At 38.4% G+C, this 19,752-nt stretch overlaps 1 protein-coding gene across 11 annotated transcripts in view; it reads left to right on the top strand.

Moving 5' to 3' along the window:
* ELAVL2 (ELAV like RNA binding protein 2) overlaps positions 1-19,752 on the top strand; it is a 200,782-nt gene that overhangs the window by 140,656 nt on the left and 40,374 nt on the right. The gene's annotated exons all lie outside the window — the stretch shown is intronic.

Genomic DNA, 19,752 nt, shown 5'->3' with positions numbered 1-19,752 from the left:
TCTGAGCTGTCAGCACAGAGCCCCACACGGAGCTCGAACTCATGGACCATGAGATCATGACCTGAGCTGAAGTCGGACGCTTAACCAACTGAGCCACCCAGGCGCCCCTTATTTTATTTTTTTAATTTATTTATTTTGAGAGAGTACGAGCAGGGGAGAGGCAGAGAAATCCAGGGGAGAATCCCCTGGAAGCGGGGCTCAAACTCAAGAACTGTGAGATCGTGACATGAGCTGAAATCGAGTCCAATGCTTAACCGACTGAGCTACCTAGGAGCCCCTCCCCTCCTTTTTTTTTTTTTTTTCCCCATAAACAAATACAATCTTAGCTTCTCAGAATTGAAACAGATAAATGGTATTTTATTTTTCTAATGCATGCCTTCAAATTTAATAGCACTTACTACTGTGATGAAGTCAATCAGAATGAGTGAGCCTCAGGCTGTTTTGCTGAACATTAATTTGAAAAGGTGGTTGTGTGTGTCAGTTACAATCCTAAGGTTAGTTGTTCAGTGTCAGTAGTATCAAGAGATTAAGAATTCTGATTCTTTCAGACAAATAGTTGAAGAGGGCAGAGTGGGTGGCTGGCTGGTGGTAGCTTAATAAACACCTCACTTTGCAGACTCTGGGTACTGTTTAATTAGAGATTTAGCAGAAAGGCTGTTGTGTGCTCAGGTCTTCACAAAACAAGACAACTTGGCTCTACAAGGTAGATGCTTTGGTGGTCCCTAAAGTATTAACTATGGAATGCAATACGTTTGAATATAGCTATTCTTAGATTTTAGTGACTAAATTTGTATAAAGTGATTTTGTTGTTGTTTTTGGTGGTGCTGAAGAAACTTTATGTATATTTATCAATATATATTTAAACCTAATTTTTTAATTGCACCTTTGTCTTTTCCAATGGTCATGGCTAATCAGTCATTTAAAAATTTGATGTTATTACCATAGAAGCTTTTTTAAAGTTTTGGGGGAAAGACTTTAAAATTCTTCTATGTTCATTTTTTTCCACTCAAACCTTGAACTGGAGGTGTTTTATAGAACATATTTCTGTGTCAGCATTGATTAATGTAGATGATGAATTTCAGGATGATGAAATTAAAAATTTATCAAATTTAGGAAATTAAATATGGTTCTTTACCATTATCAGGGAAGAGAAACTTTTTCTTAGTTCTCTTAGTTACATTCACAGGCCCCCAGGGATTGAACCTAACAAAGGATAGATTATACAGTGTTTTATGTCAGTTATATCTCAATGAAACAGGGAGGGGGAGAGATTTAACAGAAGAGGCACACAATTTTTATTAGCATTATATGTGCACTGGAATTCACAAAAAAAGAAAAATAAGTGGTTAGACTCAAGGCTTATATACCATTTTAACAAAGGAAAGGGGGTTTGGGTTCTGAGGCATGATAAATTGTGAGGAAGTGACCAGGAATTTACAAGGGGGAAACTAACAGAAGGTATTGAGCCATTTTATATTTTAGCAAGGTTTGTTTGTTCATTTTGGTGCCAACTCTCCGTCTCTGGTGGTGAAAGTTTCTCTGCTCTTTCTGGCACAGAGGAGGGGGACCTCTGCCCAAGGGATATTTGTGATTTGCTTTTTAGGCAGAAAAGAATAGGGTAGAGAACTCTTTTCTGTGTCTGTTGGTTCTTAATTGTCTTCTGTTTGGAATACTCCTTAGGCAAAACTAGTGTATTTGGGGTGATACCGTCTAGGACCCTCTTATCATACAGTAAATTAACTCTTGGTTAACAAACCTAAACAGAAAAGGCTCTTGGGATGTCCCATGGTAGTGCAACCTGAAATGGCTAGTTGTTGGGAAGAAAAGATAACTGTTGTGAGGATATAGAAGAGTTTGAAACAAAATCATTGCTGATTAACTTCTCAGTCATTGAGATTTCAGTTTCTCTGATTTTCTTGATGTTGATATTTATGTCACTTTGTTTTATTCCATTAGAAGAAAATGAAGAAAAGTATTGCAACTCCCTAGAGCTGATTACACATTTTTCAAAAGCTTTTTAAGAATATTTACTGGGAGAATGAGGTTGAATCTGTTGTGCAAATGAGGCTTAGGAGTTTCGATTCCATGCCTTCTTGACCCATATCCTCATTGGGGCTTCTAGAATCATGATATTTGTCTAGTCAGTAGATTAAGAGCACGTGTTTAGTGCCTTTGACTTGATTCCTTTATTAATTTGATACAAAACACAAACATTGTTAATGCATTCAAATTAATAGATAATGTGGTTGAAGTTCTTCTGTAAAGAGTTCTCCCCTTGGGGGCGCCTGGGTGGCTCAGTCGGTTAAGCCTCTGACTTCGGCTCAGGTCATGATCTCACAGTTCCTGAGTTTGAGCCCCGTGTTGGGCTCTGTGCTGACAGCTCAGAGCCTGGAGCCTGCTTCGGATTCTGTGTCTCCCTCTCTCTCTGCCCCTCCCCTGCTCATGCTCTGTCTCTCTCTGTCTCAAAAATAAAGAAAACATTAAAAAAAAAATTTTTTTTTTAAATAAAAAGAGTTCTCCCCTTCAAATTCAGCGAAGTGTGCATGCTTGTGTGCTATTTGCTGTTGCAAATCTTTTCACACTTTTTGTTTGTTTTTGTTTACTTCTGCATTGGGATTGGTAGCATAGAGTAGAAATCACTTTCAATTTATTATTTAGTGGCTGTCCTAATGATGGACAGATAATATAGATGAGAAAGAAAATGGCGAAGGCAATGGGAGAAGAGCTGTTTTTAAATTCTGATACAGGATTTCTTCTTCCTTTTGTAATCCATACAATGTTAAAATCCTGTCTATCCTCCGGTGTGAAATTGACTCCCTTTATGATATACTACAAAATAAACCTGTTTCTTTTGATGGTTCTTACTTCACTATCATCTTATCTATTGCACTACCTTTGTAATAGCCTTTTTTTAACTTTCTAAATTATGAATAGAGCAAAGCATTTTTATTTTGCACCTGTTGGAACATTTCTTTTTAAATGTTTCCTGAACAGAATAGTTGGTCATTGAAACTAAAACTGTGCTTTACAATTCGCCAACTTCTTCTGAGCTTGTTCTAAGTTAATTGACTCAGTGGAGTGCATTGCTACTACTGAATTTTGAGAGCTGTGGAAACCCTCATCGCTTGCCTTTTCAACTAAAAAGGTCAGCTTTAAAAAATATTTCCTGGCATTTTACTTGTGAGTGTCGTTTGATTTGATGCAGTGGCTTTAGTTAGCATGTTTTACTCCTTAAAACGTGGTTTCGCTTTTTAAAGTTTTACAGTGTCAATATTTTGACACCCTTGAATGTCCTTTTATTGGTGATGGTTTCTGTCATCAACTGTATTCTGAGGAGCTTTAAAGCTGTAAAGCAGCATTGGCAGCTCTTCCAAGTATTGTGAAGAAACAGATCTCAGTTAAAACGATCTTTTTGTGATCCAACTACTCAACCTTATGTTGTATATCATATTTAGTTCATTGAGGGGCAATCATTCTACATTGTTCCAAATAAGAGCAAAGATTCTTATGCTGTATACCTCCTTCACAAGGGGGGTGGGGCACGTGGGGATGCAAGATGGAAGTATTCAATTTGAACTGTGTTCATTGCCTTCCTTTGTATCTTTCCTTGTGAAATGGACTTGAATGCAGTGGTAATAGGATTTACCAAACCCCTATGTACACTAGGGTTGTTATTTGCTTAGCTTGGGATCAAGTTCTCAGGATTAACATTGAAACAAAATGCCTGCTACTCCCCAGCTAGGCAGTTGGCCTAATGAGGCTATTTTAGGAGTGTTAGTTTAGAAAGACCACGGTACACTGAGTCCATATCCTAGTCTAGCCACTTACTAGTCTAGCCACATAATGTAGCCTTATGTGAGCCATTTGCCTCAAGTTGAGTTTCTTATAGAGTGGGTAGCATACGGGCATGCTCTTTCTCTTGTCTCCTTCTTACCAGTTAATACACATTCACTTATATGACAGTTGCAGACTCTTTTTCCTTAGGTAAAACAATTTTTGAAAAAAATCTTCAGAGAGATCTATTGCCTTAGAAGTCTTATGATTTCTCAGACATCACATGGGAAGAAGAATCCAAAGCTAATGTCTTGTTCTTCACTTTCTAGGTGATTTGAACAAGATAATTGATTTTCTAGGGGTGGGACAAAGTGGGAAAAGGAAGTTCAAGGCAAGACTTGGGAGCCCAGAAAGATGATTCATGGTACTACATCAATCTCCATGAACTAGAGTGATGGAGTGTGGAGTTATTGCTCTGTGTGGTATTGTGTGCGTGTTATTCAGAATGAATGAGCTTAACTTAAAATATGAAGGTACTCTCGCTGAGCTTCCCCAGTGGTCTATTACTGGCGTGGAAGGTCAGCAAGTTGTTAAATTGAGTCATGAGGTACTGGTTAGATAAAAAGTAACTGAGCCTTATTTTCACTTTTATGGACATCTTCTTCCCTAAAATTAGTACCCCTTTACTATTAGTTGTAAACACTATTACCAAATACTCTGATTTCATAAAATAAGACGTTCAGGTAGGGAAATGCAGAGACCTGTATGTTTGAATGTTAAGAAGCCCAGTGTTCCTATAGTGTTAGCAGATCAGAGGACTTTAAGACAAAAAATTGCTATCTCTTTGTTTTCTCTTTGTTGGAATATTCATTGAAAACATTTAAAGCCTTGCTTTTATTCAGTCGCCACAGACTTTACAGATTTCAGTTTGTGTAAGGGGGGTGGCGATTTCCACGAGGGCACAGTTAACTTAGCAGATGCAATTTTACATCGTGTTTTCCTTTTTTTGTTAAATCCGTATGCATATTGTGAATTAGAGTTTATTTTTAGCTCTTAATGAGTTCTTTTCTCATCATTGTACTTTTTGTTGGAACTCTGTTTTCTACATAATGCTTTGGTTTTGAAGGGGGAGTGTATATGGCTCACAAGTCCTGTAATCCACCCCCAACCTCCTGTCCAGCTCAACAGAAATTTGCATTTTTGCATTTGAGGTGATAGATCTCTTTATTTATTTTTTTTTTTACTTTGTAGACTAGTTGCGGTGATGTCCTTGACTCTCCACAACCTGTTTGACCTTTGGGCTTTATCCTGAGAAAGTCAAATTCTCCTTTTAAAGTAAGGTTTAAAGGAGGCACAGCAGCATGTAAACCGGCAAACCTGAGTCATTTCATTGTATTCAAGGTCACTGGAGCCTGAGGGAACAATTTTATTTCCCCACATTTTGATGCTTTAAATCCAGTCTTAAGGAGCCACCAGGTCAATAACACAGTGGCCTCCAAGGCACTGTTTTCTGAATCCTTTTTCCTAACCCTGGTACTGGTCCCTGAGAGCTTTTTTCATACATCTGAAAAGAATTAATAGTTTGCTTTTCATCTACTTTAAAATGTATTGAGTAGGCTGGTTATAGAGTGTTAAATCAGTTCTCCCAGGGAGTCTGTGGGACATATCATCAGTATCAGTGGTTTGGGGGCAGTCTTCAGTTTTTGAAAAGATCAAATAACTGTTTTTATCTTTTTCTTTTTTATATTACTTTTATTTTTTCACTAGTCACTGATGCAGAATTGTTAACTGTAATTGTTTGAAAGAATATCCAGTGGTTTTATGTTCTCACCCTGCAACCTGTTAAGATATTTATGTAAGCTTAAAGGATTACAATGGGATATCTGTTCAAGTAGCTTTAAGTGGAAACATGGCATGGAGTTCGGGAGGGGGATGGCGTGGCCAGGGTATCATTAGGTTTTAGGAAATGATATGGAAAGCCTTTGAATTACACCTTCATTAGCCTGTAGATTCTACATTCAGAGAAAACAGTTGCTTTGGGGACGGTAATAGTCTCATGTAGCTCCTGGTCACTTTGTGTTTCCTTTGGAATTTTGCTTTACCTGTTTTAACATAGATGAAAATGACAGAATGGAAGCAAAGGGACAGGTTAGCTCTGTGAGGAATAATGGAATCCAAGGTCTTGGGGCAAGAGGCAAGACTGGGAAGTCATTATGTCTGACTGTAATGTAAGATTTTAAATTGGAGGGCAATCATGTGATAAGATTTGATAGCTAATGTAGTTATCACTGTGATTAACCTTTAGTTTTTGTTTCTGGATATTCAATCAAAAGCCTTGAGAATTGCTGGGAAGGAAAAGAAATTCTGGGTTAATTTCCATGTTTTAAGAGTGCAAGGGCTAAAAATGAAGATGTGCAAGTAGCATGGAATAGCATAATTGAAATTTTTAATAGTATGTTTAATCTTTCATATTCTGGAGGCTTACGAAAATGTGTCCCTCTCTCTTTCTTCAGAAGAATGCTGTTTAGAGTCAAACTTTATCTGAATCTCAGCTGATCTCAGAGGTATCTGTAGTTTTTACACCTTTATAACTTACAACTGTGTGTAGAAGATAGAGTTTATTAAACACTGTATAAGTTCTACTTCCTTTTAGTCTCAGATGTAATTCTTTTAGAGAAGAGCAGAGATCAAGAACCCAGATACAGTATAGAAGGTTTTGGGTTAAAGAGATTCGTATCAGTGTGTGTGTGTGTGTGTGTGTGTGTATTTTTTTTAATGTTTATTTAGTTTTGAAAGGGAGACAGAATGTGAGCGGGGGAGGGGCAGAGAGAGGGAGACACTGAATCTGAAACGTGCTTCAGGCTCTGAGCTGTCAGCACAGAGCCTGACCCAGGACTTGAACTTGTGAACTGCAAGATCATGACCTGAGCTGAAGTCAGACACTTAAGTGACTGAACCACACATGTGTCCCTGTGTTTTCTTGCTAGGAAATATTCTGGCTTGAGGATGGTAACATTGGTAATCTAGATATAAGTGGAATACCTTAATAATGTTGGTGCTCATGAGGACAACTAGTATAAGCCCTTAATTTATGGATTTGTTTGGGAATAGGGTTTGACTACTGAGTAAGTGATCTGGCACAATGCATAAGATTTTTCAAGTTTTACTGAAATAAAGGAGATTAGTTTATGATATATAACTATTTAATCGCCTCCTTTTTTTTATAAATAGCAAGGAAGAAATTGTCAGCAACCACCTAAGAAAACTCCTTAACACTAAAGGCTATTGAATATTGGAATGAGCTGAAAGACTAGTGTTTAGTGAAATCTTCATTTGAGTGGTGTACTTATAATTGAATACCTGGCGTTTTGTATAGCACTTTACAGTGTAGGAGGCTCTTTAACATGACTGACTGGAATGTTCTGGTATGAATATATTTGTGTAACTTAACTTGACAAGGGCAAGGTGGATGGTAGAATCACAGGGGGTGAACATTAGAGTCCCTTTAGCCCAGCTTTATTCATGGATGAGGTATCATTTAACACATCTACATCTTAGGGTTTAGTTAGCAGGGAGGCCTTACGCTCCTAGCCCCCTTTTTCTTTAGGAGACACTTTCTGGCAAAAAGATGAATTTTTCTGAATGAGAAAACTTTTGCCACTTGTCTTTGCCCTTCTCTTGAAATGTGTTTACAGAATTGCTGTATGATGTGACCCAAATAGCCTATAAGTTCTGTCTGTAGAAGTTGCTTCCCACATCAGATGGTGCTTAATATTTAATCTGGTGCCATAAAAACACAGCATTTTCCCCAAGAATGAGCCTCCGATATGTGAACAAACTTCAGATATGTATTCAAGTAACTTCTGTAATAGCAGATGAAAGAAAGCATCATTTTAAAAGTCCTTAAAATGAATTAGTTTAGGTGCTTTTTATTTCTTTAATTTTTTTTTAGTAATCTCTGCGCTCAACGTGGGACTTGAACTCATGACCCTGAGATCAAGAGTCACGTGCCCTTCGACCGGGCCAGCCAAGTACCCTAAAATTCTTTTCCCCACCATCCTGCTTACAGGTTCATGGGTACTTGAGACAATAAAACGACAGTGAGCTAAGAAGATTATTTTCATGTTTAGATTTTTCCTGTTTCTTGGGGAAATTGTATCCAGAGTTAGCAGCAATGGTCAGATATATTAAGTTGTGGAGTATATGACTTGGATATTTCATTTTCAATGCACTTTCTAGTCAGTGGTGAGAAAGAAGCCTCTGTGCTTCTCCAGGTCAGTATTGTGGTGCATTTACTGTGATGCTGATGTGGACAGTACCACATCACTTTTGTGTGCTAATGAGGCATTGTCTAAACAAAATCTTTTAAGCATTTGCCGTGTAAAGTGTTCATGTGACTTTTAAATTTGGAGGATTACAATAGTTCCTCTTTTCAACTTTTAAACTAGGTTATTTTGTCAGAGATGCTATGTGTGATATGAATGTGGCAATCATGGGAGCCAGACCATTTGTATTTCTTTTTAGAAGCCATCTGTTAATTGGCAGGCAAATTGCCCTACAGTCTCAGAGTGGGTTGCTGTTTCGTAGCTGTCCCTTAGCAAAAACAAAATGGATATTTTTGTCTGGTACCTCATTGACTTAATTTGTAGCCATCGTTCCCATCTGATCTGTAGCCTTTAAACTTTGACATCGTACTGCTGGCTTCCTCTACAGATTATGTTGTATTGGGATTCTTTTCTCCTTCCTGCTTCAGAGAGGGCTTTCTTGAGGTCCTTGAAGCTGTGTCTGCAGTATTTAAATAAGTTTTCTTTATAGTCAGCATTTATATCTGAACCTGACCAAACACAATTGGTCTGTTTGGGGGTTCCTAAGTATAAAAATTAGTGCTTTTATGTGACTATTTTAAATTGAGAGGGAGAGGGAAAAACAAAAACATGTTCCTCATATCTTCTTGAAAACCTGCCTTTATTAAATATAAACTAAACAAAATGTGCTGTACAAAGAGAAAGAAAATCACATGTTATTTATACCTAAATCTTTGTGTCAGTTGGGGACAATGGATGTCCTTTGGAATTTTACTTCCTTTGTCTTTGCTAAAAATATCTCTAATTTAATTATGGTCCTTGTTTTTGAAATAAAATGAAGTAAAGTGGAGAGTTGCCCCTGAGTGAAAGCCTTGTTACATATATTGTGGATACTTGATCAATGATATAGATAAGGTGAAATGATCCGTGTTTTTACTTTATTTGAAACTCTCCCCCCCCCCCCCCCCCATTGATGTGATGCTATCCAGGGTCCCCTTCTAAATGATCTAGCCTTATCCCCTTTCTCTTTTTTTCTGTTTTACCGTTTATACGTGTAGGACTTAGGTATGTGCGTGTATGCATTCAGAAGTCATGTATAACCTTGTGATAGCTGCACAAAATTTCAAAATAAGGTTTAACACTTTTGTGTTCATTTATGGTAATTAGTAACACTTTCTGTCCACTCATAAGAGCAGCTAAACTGGGGGGAGTGGAATTCAGGTATATATATTTTACAGCTGTGTAAAAGAGGTCTTAGAAAATTATTAAGAGTTGCCTGGGTAGTCATGTTTGGTTTTGCTCTCTGGTGGGTGGGGTTTTCTGTATCTATTAGGTGCATAGTGAACGAATATATTGGAGAGGCTGTTGGGTTGGTAGTCTGTGTTAAGCGCTGAGTATTAAGGTTCAGGAGGTTCCTGGTCTCTTGTTACTCTTATGAAGGTGAGAAGTTATGCCATAGAAGTACTGAGCTGTTGGGTAGGAGGAGTTGCCTTTGATTCCATTTCTGGCCCTTATTATGGAATGCCCACTGAAAGAAGAGAGTAATTTGTCCAAAAGTTCAATTTTCAGGATAGGAGACTTGGAATGGGTTAATCATGCTCCTCCTCCTCCTCCTCATCCTCCTTCATAATATTTATTTATTTTTGAGAGAGAGTGCACAAAAGCAGGGGAGAGGCAGAGAGAAAGGGGGGCAGAGGATCTGAAATGAAGAAGACTCTGCGCTGATGGCAGCAGGGCCTGATGTGGGGCTCGAACTCATGAACTGTGAGATATGACCTGAGCTGAAGTTGGCCACTTAACCGACTGAGCCACCCAGTCACCTCAAGGGTTGATCATGCTTTGCCCTCTACGGTAGGAGTAGAGGTGCAGAGGCTCAGAAAATGGTAGCATGAGCAAAAGGTTTGTGGAATAGGAAAATAAGGAATAGATGAGAGGTTAGCTGATTCAGACTGGGGCAGTTTTAGGACCTTTTGAAAGAGGTTGTGGGTTTTTATCCTGTAACTTTTGTTTTTTTAGAGATCTCTGGGGATTTGACTGAAAGGGATTTGGGTCACGTCCCTTTTCTGGACTGTCAAAAACTTCTTCCTCGGTGGTCTTGATCCTAGATCTGTATGTCCTGATTGTTTCAGGCTCCCAGAGTTAACCTCCCTACATTTCTCAGTTTCTCTCTCCTCTTTCTTCATTGTCCCTCCTTGCTTGGTGGGTGCTGCAGTATGACCACTACTGACGTTCGTGTGGGGCAGGCCTGCTCTCAGTCGGCTTCCTTACCTCTACATACCCCACGTGCTGTTCAGTCATTGTGCCATTGGATCAACCATCTCCTCTGTTCTCTACACATTAGCTCTTCTCCATATGCCTATTTCCTTAATTTCTCTGTCAAGAAACTCCTAGCTTCTTCTGTGTTTCAGTCAACTAAATATATCTTTTGCAAGTTTGTCCTTGTTGAGCCTGAAACTCCGTGATTAACCATTAGGTGTTCATGTTCACTAGGTGCCTGCATCTCCCTTATTTACTGTCTTGCTTTAAATTTTTGAGCAAAGATCTTAAGAGGGCAGAGAGCATGTGGCATTGATCCCACCTGCTTTTCTTTAGCTAGGAAACCACACTGTGCGTATAAAAGCATTTTAATGCAATCTGCTGACGAGAGAAGTGTCTTGTGTGGGAGACAATTTTGGCAGTAGCAAACATGTTTGGCTTTAGCCATAAGAATTGCTTTCTGAGTTTCTGGAAAAAGAGTATGCAAATCAAGTCCTGTTTTAAATGAATCTTTTTATAATGTGGATATCTCTAATCTGTTTTGTAATGATGGATTTGTTTTGAGGATTTAAATGGTTTGTGCACCTGCAGGATGCCATTCCTTTTTTTTTCTTTTTCTTTTTTTCTAAGGGTTTCTTTTTTCTTTTTTCTTTTTAATCTTGATGGATTAAGAAAGAATGGTGAAATTCTAGTCAATCGATTACATGACAAAGAACAAGAAAAAAAAATTGCAGGTGTATTTGGAGATTATGAATATCCTAGTTGAAAACTTGTGAACTTTGGATGCAAAGCACTCTGCCTCAGTATTATTCCCAAACTTGGCCAAAGGCGGTTAAGTGTATGCTGGAAAGACCGACTTTAGAAAGGTCAATACTGGCTTTGAACAACCAGCTAGCTGTGTGCCTTTGAGCAAGTTAATATGCATCTCTGGGCCTCCAAATTTATAATCATAAAATTGGTACGGATGTATCTGTACAGAGCTTTATTGTGAGAATTAAATATGAATATGTATAAGGCTAATAAGTTGATGGCAGTTTATAATTAGGCAGTGGTACTATTTGCTTCTAGAAAGCTTAGATAAAAGCAAGTATGGAGAAGTAGGAGCAGACTTTCCCATAGACTTAACTGAGCTTTTCGAATGGGAAGGGTTGGGTTGGTGAACCTTTAACTGTGGATGAGAGATTTTATTTTATTTATTATTTATATTTATTTATTTATTTTACAAATTATTGTGTGTTCAAGAAGAAAATATTTCTCTAATAAGATTTCTTTTTTAATCAGGAGGACGTGGTGGAATTTGTAGACTGATGTTTCCCCTTGTTCCGGACAAAACAGGAGCTCACCATAGTGATTTGCAAGATTCTTTGACACAGTTCCAGAAAGGGCACTGAGTTAATTGTAGTGCTTTAGGACCTTTAAATTTTTTCCTTGCAATATCAGAATAAAAAATAATGTCTTACACAGAGAGACAAACAGATTAAGAAGCTGTACTGCTTTTTGATGGACTGCTTACCAGTGTGTGTGTATGTGTGTATGCACGTGTGTAGATTGACACCAGCTGGTAGTGCAAGCAATAGCAGATGCCCTTTTTACTACTGCTGTTGTTAACTGGTTTCTCTCTTTGCCCCAGCAATATTTTGTGATGTGTAGTTCTTTTGCCCTCATCTCAGATGATATTTGCTTGGATAATGCCATTGCCTTTTAAGAAAGCACAAGATAAAGCAAATAACACAGGCCTCTGTGTGTGTACAAAATTAATTACAAGAAATGTGTACAGAGTTAATTATAATTAACAAAGTAATGAGAATATGGCAGCAGACCTAGATCTTAAACTGAAAATAGTTTTTGCCTTAGCTCAGAGGGTTGTTTTTTTTTTTTTTTCTTCCATTTTTGTTCTCATCATGGGGCCAGGGGCCGCTAGGACTGCTGATTTTTCTTTGACAGCAACTAATTGCTGTCAGTAAGTGATGAGAACTGGCTTTTGTTTTAATTGTGGTGTTGAGATGCTACAATATCTCACTCTGTCTCTGGTTGGGGAACATCCAGTGTAAAATCTTATCCTAAGTTGTATATGCTAGAGCAATTAGTTTCTTTTCCCCACTTTGGATAAAGATCACATTTCCTTAATTTTCCTGGTCTTGGACGAAAGACATCTTAGTACCCATGTGCAGTACTCAAGAATTTAATATGCTGTTGCTGTTCTCGATAGCCTAAGACTGAATCGTGTGGGAGTTCTTAACGTTGTCTGAAATTGTGATGTATTAAGAATCCACGGTTTCACCAACTTAAGCAAGGTCACGCTGCATTGCCAGCAGATTCATAATTACTGGGATTGGAACCATAGGAAAATAGAGCTCTACCAGTTGCATAATCAGAGGACAGATATGGCCATTAAAAGTAACTTGAAAGGAAGATGCCTTGGTGCTAGGGATGTTAACAGCTCCCTCTAGAATTAGGCTGCTTAGGTAATATTTACCAAATGATCACTATTTACAACTTGGATTTCAGCAGAAAAGTTACAATTTAAACTCTTCTGTATTATCTCAACATATCTGTGAAGTCCAGAAAACCATTTTAAAATATTGGGGCATTTTAGTCTTAGGCCAGCTTTATTAGCATTTGGGTGGAAGATAAGTCTCCGAATGAGCCATCTGTTTTCTGTATTATGTGAGCTTTCTAGGTTGAATTCTCCTTCCTTGTGCTAATCCCTGGTAATGTCCTTTGGGAAGCTGGTAAAAATGCTCTGAGCTTTCAGGGAGGCTGGCGTGTGTTCTGTAGTAATAGGATCTCACTAGTCCTCTGCCTCACAATTTGATCTTCCTCATTAGAGGGCAGTGAGGAGGACCTGTTTAATTTGACCTGAGTTAGTTGAGTGTTTAAATGAAAGGTCTTGCTGCATCTGGCATGCTGTATCTGAGGAGACTCGGGCCAAGTCAGGAATTAAAATTTGGAGCAAAAACGTGACTAGAAAGGGTTGCATCCCTCCGTTCTCCTAAGATCCTCTCAAACCTTTACCCTGATGTGTGTGGTGTCCTCATGGTTTTGTTACATATCAGATCTGAGATATTAAGAAAGCTCCTTTGTAAAGTCTGGTGCTGCTTGCTTTGGTGCCAGAGTCGCAGTGCACAGCCTGTCTGAACAGACACACATAACCAATGCCCAAGAACAGAAAGTCCATCTGAAGAAACACAACACATTGGCAACTTGATTGTGTGTTTGGGGGAGGGAGGGGTAGGTGGGTCTTTAAAAAAAAAAAAAAAAAAAAAAAATCCTTCCCCGCCCTCCCCGCCCCTGCACCTCCTCCCTCTCCCGGAATTAACTTGTTTTCCTAATTCAAATTATTTGCTTTTTTTTTTTTTTTTTTTTTTTTTAAATTAAAGGGTGAAGTTTTATATAGGGGCTGTGTTTGGAGAATGAATCTTTAAAATTTGCTTTTTTTTTTTTTTTTTTTTAAACTATTGCATTATTTAACCTTAGATTGTAAATAGTCTTGCTTGTCAGAGAGGACCATAGTGACCTGTTTCTGCTAACTGTGAGGTTTAGAAAAGATTCATGCTGCTTTTGTCCTTTTTTATTTCATAAAACATTGCTACTGCTCTAAATGAAATAATAGATACAAATCAATCAGTGTAGTCACCTTTTATTGTTGATTCAACTACCAGGTTTTTACAGAATTCACTCTGCATTTTATTTGACTTGTACATGAATAGTCTCGGCAGACTTAATTATATTAGTGAAAAAGCACTTTCAACAAAATTATATGCTGACATCCCATAATTCATACTTACAGATTTGTGAAACAGATTTATGTAAATCTATCAAATTACTGTAGGTGACATTATTTTTTAAAACTGAGATTTCATTTAAAAGGTATTTGTAGAAATTTTTCATGAGAAATCTTATTTGAACTATTTAAAAAAATATCTCGCATCGCTCCCTTGTAAGGACAGAACACTGTAACATTTGAGCACCTTTGTTCTGTAATCCATCTGGAACAATGTAGGGACATGGGCAGCAGGGCATCTCTCCTCTAAACCTAAGTTCGTGAAAGGCACACAGCTGTTTCTTTGTTCATTAGCTCGTTCATTTGTTCAGTGAATATGTAATTAATAATCTGTGCTAGGTTTTTCTGTGTCAGGAACTATGTGTGGCTTGCCCTTGCTCAACAGTTCAGTGGGGGTTCGGGTGGGGAGGAATCCAAATTGACTCACTACCCATGTGTGCTAAGATAAGGGTATATAATATAAGGGCTGTGGAAGGACTGAGGAGGATTGAACAGTGTATTGGGAGTGGGGCAAGTTGTGTCAGGGAAAGGGTCTTAGAGAAAGTCTCAAAGGATATGTGGGAGTTGGCCAGTTAGAGATGTGCGCAGGGAACTGAATGTCCATTTTAGGGTATGTGTGAAGTAGTAGAAGTTCGCAAGAAGCCGATGATGACCTTGGAAGCCAGAGCATAATTGGATTTGTCTTTGAGGAAGATCCATCTGGGGGCGCGTGGGTGGTTCAGTTGGTTAAGGGTCCAACTCCTGACTTTGGCTCAGGCCATGATCTCATGGTTCATGGGTTCGAGCCCTGCGTCAGGCTCTGCATTAACAGTGCAGAGCCTGCTTGGGATTCTCTCTCTCTCCCTTTCTCTGTCCCTCCTCTGCTTGCTTGCTCTCTCTCAAAATAAGTAAACTTAAAAAAAAAAAAAAAAAAAGATTATCTGGACAGCATCATGGTGGAGGACAACTGGTTTGGGAATTGACAGGAATGTAGGGAAAGGGTGGTTGCTTATAGTATTGTAGCAGTAATCTGGGTTAGAATAGTACACAAGGACCTGTGTTAATCAGAGGAGGGGGAAGGAGGGGCAGATTTAGCTGGTAGAACTGGCAGGATGCGATACCCCTATGGTAGAACTTACACTCAAACTGGTCTATTTACACAGCTTTCCTGTTAGACTATGAATTACTTCCTTTGGGTCTTGGATCAGATGTTACCTTCAGGGTGAGGCCCACTCTGAGACCATTCTATTTACATAGCGTCCCTGACCCTCTTCCCCACACTCTCCTCTCTCCTTTTTTTCTCCTTAGCCCTTATTTTCTTCTAATACACTGTAGAGCTTGTTCTTTTGTCTCCTAGCAGGATGTAGGTTTTATAAAGAGGAACTTTTTGTCCCTGGGGACTAGCAAAAAGTAGACTTTCTATAATTGTTGAACAAATGAATTCTAAATGTTGGTGAGAAATGTGTAGGATGACTTATTTTAATGCAGAATTTTACTTTCCACAGTTCCATGTTGAGAAGGGTCTCACTTAATACTGGTTGGATAAAATTAATGTACCAGGTTTTATAATCAAGAATTATGGAGGTCTATTACCTTTACCTTTAAACCTGAGGGGGTAATTTGATATTCTGCACATTGGTAGTAATTTGAAATAGAAAAGACTAAGTAAAGTGACCTTTGAATTAAATGGGTCCAGAAGATTGTGTATTTTTAATTAAAATATGCAATTAAATTTTTAATTAAAGTGTGCTATTAAAAGCAATGTAGGTGGCAAGGGAATGGCTGCTGCTTTGAATTACGCACAGTTTGGGATAAATTGGAGTTTACTGTGTTTCCCACCAGCATTTTGTTACTAAAAGGACTCTTCCTGTTTTCCTCTTCCTGTTCTGATCCCCGTGTGGCTCTTGATGGGCCTCGGTCCCATTCAGAGGCCTGTGGAGTGCTTCAGCTCTGTGCTATAGACCACTTGACTGTGGTTCTAAGGAGCCTGTTTATAACTGTTCTCCTTATGCCGGGAGCAGTTTACAAGTGATTTTTCTGTCTCTTGTGAAGAAGGGATCTTCTGTGGCATGTATGTTAGGTTAAAAAGGAGGATGCAAAACAAAAGGCATTCGCACACACAGTGTATAGAATGCATGGACTGAAGTGTGGTATTGACCCAGAGTTTTCAGTACATGCATGGAGGTCTTAGGCCATATAACTGTTCGCATGACTTCCTCTGTAATGAAATTCTAGAATCATTCTCTTCCCTGTTAGGACTAAGGCTTGGATTAATGGTTCCAAAATCCCTAATAGCCTTGGGACCACAGGTAGCTTGTATAGATAGCTGGGGACAAGTGCTTTGACGTTATTCTTTATATCCAGTTACCAGAAGTTTTTTAGCCTTGAAAGACAGGATTTATTTGTCTTGAAGGATTTTTTGGGAGAGCCTTAGCTTTGTCATTGTGTTCAGTTCTAATCACGCTGGGTTGCTTTTATACTTGGAATTTAAATGTAGAGCTTTATAATTTTTATTTTTAAAGAAAATGATTCTTGGTTTTGGGTTTATCAATATGCACATTCTAAATTCAGAATGATTTGAAAACCAGATTTGGATGATCTGGATAAATGATGCTTGGTTTCCATGCCTTCCCTGGTGGTTTATGACTGTTAGTTACTAGCTGATGAATACAAGAGTGGAAAAAGTGGATCCAGGCTAAATAATTTTTCTTGATTTTGACTCAGTGTTGCTTTTACTTTATAGAAATCAGCACTCACTTAGGATAACCTGAAGTAAAGTAGTCACTATATAAATAAGAGGCAATTTACTTTGTCATAGGAATGAATAATAGCATTGAAATTCATATATACAGAAACAGATATTTGCACATAAAGTATAGGAATTTGAGACAGTGAGCAACTGTCTCAGAACAGTTTTTGTGGTAGAGCCCTGTTAGAAAATGCCTGGTAACATTACCCTTCATGCATATTGAAGGTGGTCTGGGTTCATATATTAACCAGCTGTGAATTGAGCTGAGAAGAGCATAGCATTTGAGAGTCCTGGAATCAAGTCCTGACCCTTACTTCCTACCTGCTTTTTTGATTTGAGGAAGCTGATTGACCTTGCCTAGCTTCAAATATCCTCCTGTCTCCTTCACAGGAGAGGAAAATGAGTATCTCATATGATAAATGTGAGGCTAAAATTAAATAGTAAAATACCACATAGCTGAAAGATGAGACTGGAGGGAGTCTTGCCTATGTTGGTATCATCTTTGAAAGCTTTAAATTATTATAAGCATTCAATAAATATTTGCTGACTTGACTAACATATTTTAAAATGAAAATCTCTGAAGTTCCTAACTCTCTTGTACTTCACTGCCAACATGCTAATTCAGCTACTATAGTGGATTTAGAAATGCAGCCTTTTTGCAGCAAATCTCTCCTTTCATATTATCTTCCTTAGAATAAAAGTAAAATTTTGCTTACTTCAAACATATTCTAATTGATGGGTGGTGCTCTTCCTGATAATGCCACTGAGCAAATTAGAAACTTTGTTTGTGGAGGAGAGGTCATTTAGGGATAAATATTTTCTGAGTGTAGTCAATTCACAGGTACTAGAAACTTGGCTGACTCATTACAGCTAGCCATGATTGCTGTGTGGGGTCAGGTCAAAGACCCATTTAGTGGATGGACCATCTGATGTGATGTTGATGATAATAGCTTTGGTTAAATACGTAACACCACTGTGTTTCTCACTCATTCATTTAGCAAACATTGGGAGTGCCTACCTTGTGCTTAGGAGTAACCAGCCTGGGAGACAGCTAAGCAGGGACTGGCAGGGCAGGCTTACCTTCCCCGGTGACCCACCTCCAGCAGGTACTGCTGTGCCTGAGAGTGACCCCACAGGCCAAGAAACAGTTTCTCTGAAGTGTTGGATAAAATGAAGGTTTTAGAGGGAAGACATCTGAAACACTTCTACCTGAAAACAGATCTGTAAAAACAGTCCTCCCGCAAAGTTTCTTCCATGCCCCGACCCCTCAGCACGTGGCTGCTCTCAGGGCTTCCCAGATGCCAGATTTGTAGCCCCCGATTATCTCTCACATTAAAACTGTGATTCTCAAACTTGGCTGCTTGTTAGAATCGCCAGGGTTTTTTAAGCCTGTTACCAATGCTTCATAATAGACTAATAAAGTAAAAATCTTTGGGAATAGGATTTAGGCATCTGTTTGCTTCCCCACCCCGCTGCAAAGCTTTGTAGATGATTTCAGTGTGCAACCAGGGTTGAAAAAGCACTTTGATTAGAGGCTATTTAAATGCAGGTGTGAGGATAGTGTCAGGAGATAGGAGAAATAGACTCTTAACGTTGGTATAATTGATTATTTGACCTGTTTAGTTATAGAATAGCAATGTGACAAAACTGCACAATGTTTGGCTTGCCTTTCTTTTCCCCATTATATTTGTAGCATCTTCTTGATTTAATTTTGAAAGAATACGTGGAAACTCCTTAACATGTAGTAGATACATGTTATTTTTCCTTACTTTATCTTTTGACTAAAATGATCTACTTCCAACAGTAGCGAACGTTTTCATCACTGCCTCAACGGCCTTGTTGGATAGAAATTACTATCCTCATTTTAGAATTTAGGAAGTAATGGCTCAGAGAAGTTAAGTAGCCTTCTTCAAAGTCACATAGCTAATAAACAGCAGAGGCAAGCTTAGAACTCCTGTGTGTCTGTTTCCAAAGCCCATGTTCTTTCCATCTTAACTGCTTCCTTGAGCAGCTTTCATGTTCATCCCATTTGACAATAGAGCTGCAGCACATTTTCTAAGAGGGCACTATGCATGCTATAGACACATGGTAAATGTCAAATTAGTAAAAGGCTGAGTGCTTAAAATACAGTGGCTTCACATGGAACTTTTTAAAAATAGACCTGTGAGTAAAACAAAACTTCTGTGATTATTGTGAGAAAAAAAATAATGAATTAGTTTTAGCTCATCCCTCACCTTTTTTTTTTTTTTTTAAGTTTTTAATTTATTATTTATTTTTGAGAATGACCAAGAGAGTGTGAGCAGGGGAGGGGCAGACAGAGTGAGAATCTCAAGCAAGTTCTGCGCTGTGTAGAGCCCAATGCAGGGCTCAAACTCAGGAAACTGAGATCATGACCTGAGCTGAAATCAAGAGTTGGACACTTAACTGACTGAGCCCCCCAGGAACCCCCTTCACCCTCTTTTTTTAAAAACAGGAAAAAAATGCAATTTGATTAGAGGGATACTTTAGCAATGATTACCCCAATTTTTTTTTTTATTGAGGTAAACGGACATATTAGTTGTGGGTATTGTACAACACCCAAAATCTGATAGTGGTCCCAAAATATAATTACAAGTTTTCATAGTTCTTAGGTACTGTATTTAGTGTTCTCTCTCTTTTTAATATAGTTCTAGGGAACCACATTTGGATAACCGGAGTGGCTGTCCTAAATACCTGTATTCATAACCACATGTGCCTAAAGTGCCCCATCAAGGACGAAGATCCCTTAGTTTGCTGTGAAATTCATACAGAAGCGATACTTAATAAAAAGTATTTGGAGCTTTACCAAACATCTTCCTGGAAACCCTCAATTCGTTTGGTTTAACTTTTAATAGACTAAACCTTTCTTATGTCCACTGTTGTTACCT

The sequence above is a fragment of the Panthera onca genome, chromosome D4, assembly GCF_046562875.1.
Source record: "Panthera onca isolate mPanOnc1 chromosome D4, mPanOnc1 haplotype 2, whole genome shotgun sequence".
NCBI classification, from domain to species: domain Eukaryota; kingdom Metazoa; phylum Chordata; class Mammalia; order Carnivora; family Felidae; genus Panthera; species Panthera onca.
This window is presented reverse-complemented; position numbering and strand designations above follow the sequence as displayed.